Below are 9,669 nucleotides of genomic sequence, written 5' to 3'. Positions count from 1 at the left end.
ACAGCCTATACTTATGTATTTCGAAATTACATGGGCCTGGCCCAATAATAAGGTGACGCAGCACCTAGAATAGCCTCTGGACGAAAGTTATGAAGTAGCATCTTGTATATTTCGTCCAAGGCTTCATGCACGCATTATGGTGGCTTCAACGTCCTGAAATCATCACTTGTAACTCCGTTCTTGTTCCCCATGCGCATGCCATCATCTCCATGCTTGTTCTTGCTCCAATGTTCATCCTTCTCAAAGCTAGGCCCTTCATTTGTAAGCAAAACAAATGTATCCAATTTAGGCAGCATCATATTCTCATGAACATTAGAATCATTAGCAAGAAACGAAAGTACCTGGTAATTTAATTGGCGTGCGCGAGCTCTAGTAATTGGTCCAGTATGTATAGCAGCAGGGCCTGTGGGTGTAATAATTGTAGTGATGTCCTCATCATCCTCCCCTTCTTGAAATGAAGTCGTCCTCGACGGAAGCTCATCTTCCTCACCCAAATAAGGCTTCAAATCTGCAATATTAAAAGTGGGACTAACCCCAAAATCTGCAGGCAGCTCAAGTTTATATGCATTATCATTTATTTTCTCTAACACCTTAAAAGGACCATCAGCACGTGGCATTAGCTTTGATTTGCGCAAATCAGGAAATCTATCCTTACGCAAATGTAACCAAACAAGATCTCCAGGTGCAAACACAACATGTTTTCTACCCTTATCTCCAGCAAGTTTATATTTAGCATTCATACGCTCAATGTTTTCCTTAGTTAACTCATGCATTTTTAAGATCAATTCAGCACGTTGTTTAGCATCAAAATTAACCTTCTCCGAAGATGGAAGAGGCAACAAATCAATAGGTGCACGAGGTAGGAAACCATACACAATTTCAAAAGGGCACATCTTAGTAGTAGAATGCAATGAACGATTATAAGCAAACTCAATATGAGGCAAGCATTCTTCCCACATTTTCTTATTATTCTTCAAAACAGCCCTAAGCATAGTAGACAATGTTCTATTGACTACTTCAGTTTGTCCATCAGTTTGGGGGTGACAAGTAGTACAAAAAAGCAGTTTAGTCCCCAACTTAGCCCATAAACATCTCCAAAAGTGGCTAAGAAATTTAGTATCACGATCTGAAACAATAGTATTTGGCACACCATGCAAGCGAATAATTTCACGAAAGAACAAATCAGCAACATTAACAGCATCATCGCTTTTATGACATGGTATAAAGTGCGCCATTTTCGAGAATCTATCCACGACAACAAATATGCTATCCCTCCCCTTCTTTGTTCGAGGTAAACCTAAAACAAAGTCCATAGATATATCCTCCCAAGGAACACTAGGTACAGGCAAAGGCATATATAAACCATGAGGATTGAGTCGTGACTTAGCTTTTTGACATGTAGTGCAGCGAGCAACAAAACGCTCAACATCCCGTCTCATCTTTGGCCAAAAGAAATGTGTAGCAAGTACGTCCTCCGTCTTCTTCACGCCAAAGTGTCCCATTAATCCTCCTCCATGCGCCTCCTGCAACAACAAAAGACGAAGAGAGCTAGCTGGAATGCATAGCTTGTGAGCACGGAACACAAATCCATCATTAACGACAAACTTGTTCCAGGTTCTTCCTTCTTTACAATTCTGCAATACATCTTTAAAATCAGCATCATGCACATATTGATCTTTGATGGTCTCCAAACCAAATATTTTGAAGTCAAGTTGTGAAAGCATAGTATAGCGACGAGACAATGCATCAGCAATAACATTTTCTTTACCCTTCTTGTGTTTAATGACATAAGGGAAAGTTTCAATGAATTCAACCCATTTAGCATGTCTACGATTCAGTTTAGCTTGACTTTTAATATGTTTCAAAGATTCATGATCAGAATGTATAACAAATTCTTGGGGCCATAAATAATGTTGCCATGTTTCTAAAGTCCGAACAAGAGCATATAGTTCTTTATCATAAGTAGAATAATTCAGACTAGGCCCACTCAATTTTTCAGAAAAGTATGCAACAGGTTTGCCATCTTGTAATAACACACCTCCTAATCCAATGCCACTAGCATCACATTCAAGCTCAAAAGTCTTATTAAAATCAGGAAGTTGGAGTAAAGGAGCATGTGTCAACTTATCTTTCAATACCGTGAAGGCTTCTTCCTGTGCGGTACCCCAAACAAAAGGCACATCCTTCTTTGTAAGCTCGTTGAGAGGTGCAGCAATGGTGCTAAAATCTCTCACAAAACGCCTATAGAAACCAGCGAGTCCAAGAAAACTCCGCACTTGTGTGACCGTTTTGGGCTGCGGCCAACTCTCAATAGCTTCAATCTTGGCTTTATCAACTTCAATTCCCTGTGGAGTAACAACATAGCCAAGAAAAGATACTCGGTCGGTGCAAAAGGTGCACTTCCCAAGGTTACCAAACAAACGTGCATCACGTAGAGCAATAAAAACAACACGTAAATGTTCCAAATGTTCTTCCAAAGATTTGCTATAAATTAGTATATCATCAAAATAGACCACCACAAATCGTCCAATGAAAGCACGTAAAACTTCGTTCATTAGTCTCATGAAAGTACTAGGTGCATTAGTTAACCCAAAAGGCATGACTAACCACTCATATAAACCAAACTCAGTTTTAAATGCAGTTTTCCATTCATCTCCCAATTTCATACGAATTTGATGGTATCCACTACGCAAATCAACTTTGGAGAATATTGTAGAGCCACTCAATTCATCAAGCATATCATCGAGCCTAGGAATAGGATGACGATAACGAATAGTAATATTATTAATGCCTCTACAATCAACACACATACGCGACGTACCATCCTTTTTAGGCACGAGTATAATAGGAACAGCACAAGGACTAAGAGATTCGCGTATATAACCTTTGTCGAGCAGCTCCTGTACTTGACGCATAATCTCCTTCGTCTCCTCTGGATTGGTACGGTATGGTGCACGGTTGGGTAGCGATGCACCGGGAATTAAGTCAATTTGATGCTCAATCCCTCGAATAGGTGGTAATCCCGGTGGCACGTCTTGTGGGAAGACGTCAGCAAACTCCTGCAAAATGTGAGTGACAGCAGGGGGCAAAGAGGAAGGCACGTCCTCGAATGAAAATAATGCCTCTTTGCACACAAAAGCATAGCAAACAGATTTGCTGAAATCTAGTTCATCAATATCAGATTTTGTGGCAAGTAAACATGCACTTTTCAATTTAATTTCAGAAACAACACTAGATGGTTTATTATTAGGTTTCATTTGTTGCTCAAATTCCTTTGCCACAATCTGATTTTCACTCTTATTTTTCTCCTGTTTTGCTTTATTAGCTCTATTAATGTCATCTTTCAAAATGGAATCAGGAGTCATAGGAAGCAAAGTAATATTTTTATCCTTATGAACAAGAGTATACTGATTGTTTCTACCATGGTGTACAGAATTTTTATCAAATTGCCATGGTCTACCTAGTAATAAGGAACATGCTTGCATGGGTACCACATCACAATCAACATAATCAGCATATGTAGAGATACTAAAATGCACACGAACAGTACGTGTTACCTTAACCTTGCCGCTGTTGTTGAACCATTGGATGTAGTAAGGATGTGGATGTGGTCTTGTGGTGAGAGATAGCTTCTCCACCATCTCCATGCTAGCCAAGTTGTTACAGCTCCCTCCATCTATGATGACGCGAACAGAACGTTCCTTCACAACTCCCTTTGTATGGAACAAATTATGCCTCTGATTTTGCTCTGCTTGTGTGACCTGCACACTCAAAACACGTTGAGCAACTAAACATTCATACCTGTCAGCGTCTTCAGGAGCCATGTATTGCGTCTCATTTTCAGAATCATCTCCACCATGTTCTTCACGTGTAATAAGAGCCAAAGTCTCCTCATCATAGTCACTAGCGGACTCATACCCACCATCCTCAGTAGCAATCATGACACGCTGAGATTTGCATTCTCTCGCAAAATGTCCTCTTCCCTTACAACGACGACAAATAATATCACTTGTGTGCCCTGTCGATGCCATGGAAGAAGAAGAGCTCTGCACAGGCCCGGCAGGTGTGCTCTTGGCAGAGAGTGGTGGTTGTGCCTGCTTTCTTGTATCACGGCTGGAGGTGGCACCTGATGGAGGTGATGGTGAAGTGGAAGTAGAAGATGCACGCGGTGTCCATGATGAAGGTCGACCTGCAGAAAAGTTAGTTCGCGCCAATGGCTGTCGATCCTGCACTTCACGTTCAGCTTTACAAGCAAGATGGAATAAACGAGTGATATTATTATAATCCTTATACTCTAGAATGGTCTGAATCTCTTTATTTAATCCACCCATAAAACGTGCAAGCATAGCTTCATTCTCCTCAACAATACCACATCTAATCATGCCAGTTTGTAATTCCTGATAATATTCTTCTACAGAATTTTTTCCTTGTCTTAAACGCTGCAATTTTTGAAGTAATTCACGTTGATAATATGGTGGAACCCAACGAGTACGCATAGCAGTTTTCAAAGCAGCCCAAGTAGCTGGAACAGGATATAATCTACAATGTTCAGACCACCAAACACATGCAAAGCTAGTGAAAGCACAAACAGCAGCAGGAACACGTCTCTCCTCAGGATATTGTAAACATGTAAATCGTTGTTCAGTTTCTAACTCCCAAGTAAGATATATATCAGGAACATATCTACCCTCAAATGGTGGAATATTCAATTTCAGTTTAGGGAGATGGTCATGATCTCGTACCTGAGGTGGTGGTGCCGGCCTACCGTTGCGAATATATACCTGAGGTCGACCTGCTGGTGGTGGTGCTGGTGGCTGCACGTAGTTCTGATTTTGATCAACCTCATCCTCATAATCGCCCGCATAATCGTCATCCTCCTCAGCCGCCGCAGGAGCAGGAGCCAAAGAAGCATCAACAGTAGGGACAGCAGCACCCGAATTTTGACCAATCTCAATTGGAACGCGCTGTGCCCGTCCCACTTGATTTGGAAGGCGGCGTTGGAGATGTGGTTGTTGTTGTTGTAGAGGTGCGACATGTGCAGCCGGTGGTGGTTGGGGAAGACGCTTTAGTAATTCAGTAAACTTGTTATCCAGCTTTGTCTCAAACGACTTCTCCACGGCATCTATCTTCTCCATAGCCTCTTCAAATCTGTTTAGCACATCTCCCACCTGGCCACTCATCATTTGCTGAAATTTATCATGCAACTCCTTGTTCGTCATGTTCGCCCAATCAGCCTCATCGGCTTGTGAACCTGCCATGGTTAGCAGCAATAGAAACACAAAAGAATATGATCCTGCAGACTACTAGAAGTGGTGGGATGGTGGTGTGTCACAAAACCTTCAGGCGAATCTCAAATTCTTACCAGTTCTTACCCAGCAGCAGGTGGTGATCGGCAACCGTTGTAGTCAAAAACTCTCAAAGCTTGGATATAGCGATTACCAGGGAGAGTCAAACGCACGATGTAGACTTATGTGGAGCTGGGAAGGCTTATAATATGGTAGCAAAATGGTAAGCAATAATCAATTCAGAGATGCAAAGTTGAATAAACGCTCAACGACGGTACTGTGCTGGTCCTAGGCTAGACCGTGCTAGAGACGCGAGCCTAGAACACTAACAAAATCACGGCGCTGCACGTAAACAAGGGAAAAGCACACTCAGGAATTTTTTTTTCGCTCTTTTTTTTTTTTTGCGCTCTTTTTTTTTTTTTGCGCTCCTCTTTTTTTTTTTTTTTTTTTTGCGAAAAAATCACTATAATGGCGAGTGTCTCAAAACTCTTCCCAGGTCAAACTGACAGGATGGGCACAAAATTTTTTGACTATTTTATTTTTTCGGAAATCAGGGCAGCGACGACGAAAAAGTGCGACAAAAAATCACTATGATGGCGAGTGTCTCAAAACACTACCCGGGGCCTAAAAATAGGATAGGGAAAAAAATATTTTTGGTTGCCGAAATTTTGGCCTAAAAACTGCCCGGGGGTCTCCAGACTCTTTTTTTTTTTTTTTTTTTTTCGAGACCTACTCAGGCAAGGAAACACGAAACGGAAAATATATGGATCTCTAAAACAAACCGACTATGAAAAGAACTCGGATTGGTGGTGGATATATGGCGGTAGTATATGGCAGCGGTGGTGGTATATGGATACGGATTCAAAGCGGTGGCGGATAAGCAATGGTGGTAGATGGCAAGGCGATGATGATGGTGCGGCGGCGGCGTGACAACTTATGACCAGAACTCGAAACTCTAAAAGACTAGACTCTAAGACCAGCAACTTGACACGACGATGCAACCGCAAATTCAACAAAGCAAAAACCCTAAAAAGATTATGCAAAGGCTCAGATTGGTTCGGATATGATGAACTAACCCTAATTTTTTTTTTGTGGCTGTTTCGTGGACTGTAGGTATGAAGAACAGACTCGATCTAAACTACGAAAAACTGTAAAATCTCACCGAGCAACCTGGAAATCTGATACCACTTGATAGAGGCAAAGGTGTCCCGTCTTTCGGTGAGATGATGAATATCGCTTTGATGGAAGTCGACTTTGACGATCCGACTACGAACGTGCGAGGACGTCGCGCCTTAGCAATCGCTAAACCAACTCCGAGAGGTTATCGACCACGCCGGAGCACGATCAACCTGACCACGAGGGTCTGTTTCCTGCGAGCAAACGAAGAACAGGCAAGAAACTGAGATTGCAATCTGGATATTGCGAATATAAGATGAAAGCTTTATTGATCAAGGTGGGGTTCTGTGACGCCTTTGTCTGGTCGCTGAACACAAACGAAGTACGCGAAGTTGCAGCTATGGCGAACTTTTAATCTAAACAAAACCCAAAGTCTAAACGACGCCCTAAGGGCTGTATATATGGAGGAAGAAGGGGGGAATTTCGTGGCCCTTGAGGAAGGGATCCGAAACCAACCCTATCTCTTGTTTCCCCACACATACGGACTCTAAAAACAGCCTATACTTATGTATTTCGAAATTACATGGGCCTGGCCCAATAATAAGGTGACGCAGCACCTAGAATAGCCTCTGGACGAAAGTTATGAAGTAGCATCTTGTATATTTCGTCCAAGGCTTCATGCACGCATTATGGTGGCTTCAACGTCCTGAAATCATCACTTGTAACTCCGTTCTTGTTCCCCATGCGCATGCCATCATCTCCATGCTTGTTCTTGCTCCAATGTTCATCCTTCTCAAAGCTAGGCCCTTCATTTGTAAGCAAAACAAATGTATCCAATTTAGGCAGCATCATATTCTCATGAACATTAGAATCATTAGCAAGAAACGAAAGTACCTGGTAATTTAATTGGCGTGCGCGAGCTCTAGTAATTGGTCCAGTATGTATAGCAGCAGGGCCTGTGGGTGTAATAATTGTAGTGATGTCCTCATCACCTTGCATGCAGCAGTGACTCGTCAAGTCGGGCAGTTGCCGAGGCAGCGTCGGGAAGCGGAGACGCCCACGTCCAATCAACCGCCACGTGTCGACCAAGGCCGCAGGCTATTGGGGCCCGCGATGCTCCGCACTTGACCTTTGGCTTCGCCTCGAAGCCAAGCCCGAGCGCGCCTTGGGCCCGGGGGCTACTGTCGGCGTTCTGGGAACGGGGGTCCCCAGACTTGCCTGCATGCGGCCAATGGCGTGGCTCTGCAAGTGGGCCCGTACGGCCCATCTTCACCAACAAGCACTCAAGACCCTCGCGAGGGGCCAAGCCTCGCGAGGCGGACGACGCAAGACCTCCTCGGGAGCGGCCTCACCAGGCTAGCTCGCGAGGGGCAGAGAGATCAAGGCAAGCCAAACCTCACGAGGTTCCAGTGACGTGAGCCGTGACGATCGAGACCAGGCGGGCACCAGCGTGCAGTGTCCTTGTTTCCTCTTTGGTGCTAAGGAGGCAAGCGCATGCGAGGAGTACCGAGGCGTCAAGCAAAGGTTTCCATATCGATGCAACGAGACCAATACCAGCAGGACGGCAGGACGGCAGGACGGAGGTCACCATGGAGCCCAAGGCGGCGTCACCGCCAAAGCCTTTTGCAGGTGAAGACTGCTTTTGTCAGGATAGCTTGTACTAGCTGTCCCCTTTCAAATTGGCCGTTGTTGGCTCCCTTCCCACTCAATATTTGGGGAGAGGACCAGGGCCTCTATTAATAGGACTAGCCACCATAGTAGGAGGCATCTCAGCTTGAGTAATCCTCACCCACACAAGTTCAGCAAGCACAAGAACGCCTCGCCCCAGGAGGCTGTTCTTCCCCTTGTACTGTTCATCGTCTGCCCAAGAGGCAATCCACCACCACCCATTGGAGTAGGGTATTACACCACAACGGTGGCCTGAACCAGTATAAATCTTGTGTCTCCTGTGTTGCGAGTTCGCCGAGCTAGCCTTAGAGATCGTAGCGAGATTAAGGGCGTGGTTCCGTAGGGGGAGATCTTCGTGCGCATGCCAGTGTTCGAACCTTGAGGGTTTTGCCGAAACCCGGGATCCAACACTTTTGCTGGAGTGCAGGTCCTGTGTGGTGGGGCTAGTGGTGTGGCCAGTGAAGTATGGGTACAGTCTGTTGGAGTCGGTCCTACATTTTGTGTCACTAGTTGTACAGCCAATATAAGTGGGGTGCTGTCTGATTTCTCCGGCACCAGCACGTTTTTCAAGGACTTTGCTGGTGCTCCTTCAGGTTCGGCAATCACCCTCTTCCTTTTTGATGTCTGATGCACAAGAATGACATTTGAGTGAAAAAACATGGTATGATGATAGATGGAATATGTATTGATAATGGATGGGCATGGAATCTCGACATATATGATGGGTAAACTAAGCAGATGGCGGTGCAACAAAGTAGAAGAAATGCAAGACAACATATGCAAGATACGCGCAATCAATAAAACCTTGCAAATTAGAACAGGCACCTTGATGGGTGAACAGGAGAGGCCATCTGCCTTTGACTCCTCGAGGTTAGAATAGTCATTAGGATCATATTCTGAACAAGAATCAACAGGTGGGGAGCGTATGAGTTTCATTGCATCCAGAATGGCACTCAATGCCTTGGTGCCAATTTTGTAAGTCATTGCGGTGTTTAGCTTCAAGAGTGGACTGCTGCTAGTGCGACACAAAGTAGCTACATAGATCATAGTGTAGATATAACGGGAAAACCGTAAGCATCAGAGTAAAATCAGCAAAGTGGAACTTGCTGGAATATATGTGCTAGTATTGCCGGTACGGCTAGAAAGGCTTCGGATACCAGCTCTCTTCAACTGAAGGTGCGGTACTGTTAATATCAGTGTAACTCTCAAAGGCGACACAGCTCCCCGCATTTCCTTACTATTCTTATAGGATTCAAGTGGGCAGGCCACTACAAATCCTATTCCCATGTTTACAAAATCCTATGAATCAAAGAGGCCCGAAGAGTTCAAAGTGTCCATCACAACCGTATAGACCTCTACACTGCAAATGTCCCTACTCATCTTGATGTAGGGCAGAACCCTAGGTGGCCGATCTTTCACGAAAGGAGCGGATCCCAAAGAGGAACTCGAAGAACATGAGGGGGAACACGAGGGAAAACACGAGAGAATCACTCTACCAACAAGAATAGATCACACATGCGCTAGATCGATGAACACAAAGGTAAGATACAAGATCCAAATCCAACAAAGGACGATACAAAGGTAACCGGTTCTTCTCCGT

Source organism: Aegilops tauschii, chromosome 6 (assembly GCF_002575655.3).
Source record: "Aegilops tauschii subsp. strangulata cultivar AL8/78 chromosome 6, Aet v6.0, whole genome shotgun sequence".
In the NCBI taxonomy this organism is placed as follows: Eukaryota; Viridiplantae; Streptophyta; class Magnoliopsida; order Poales; family Poaceae; genus Aegilops; species Aegilops tauschii.
The sequence above is the reverse complement of the archived record's forward strand: the minus strand, read 5'-3'. Positions refer to the sequence as shown.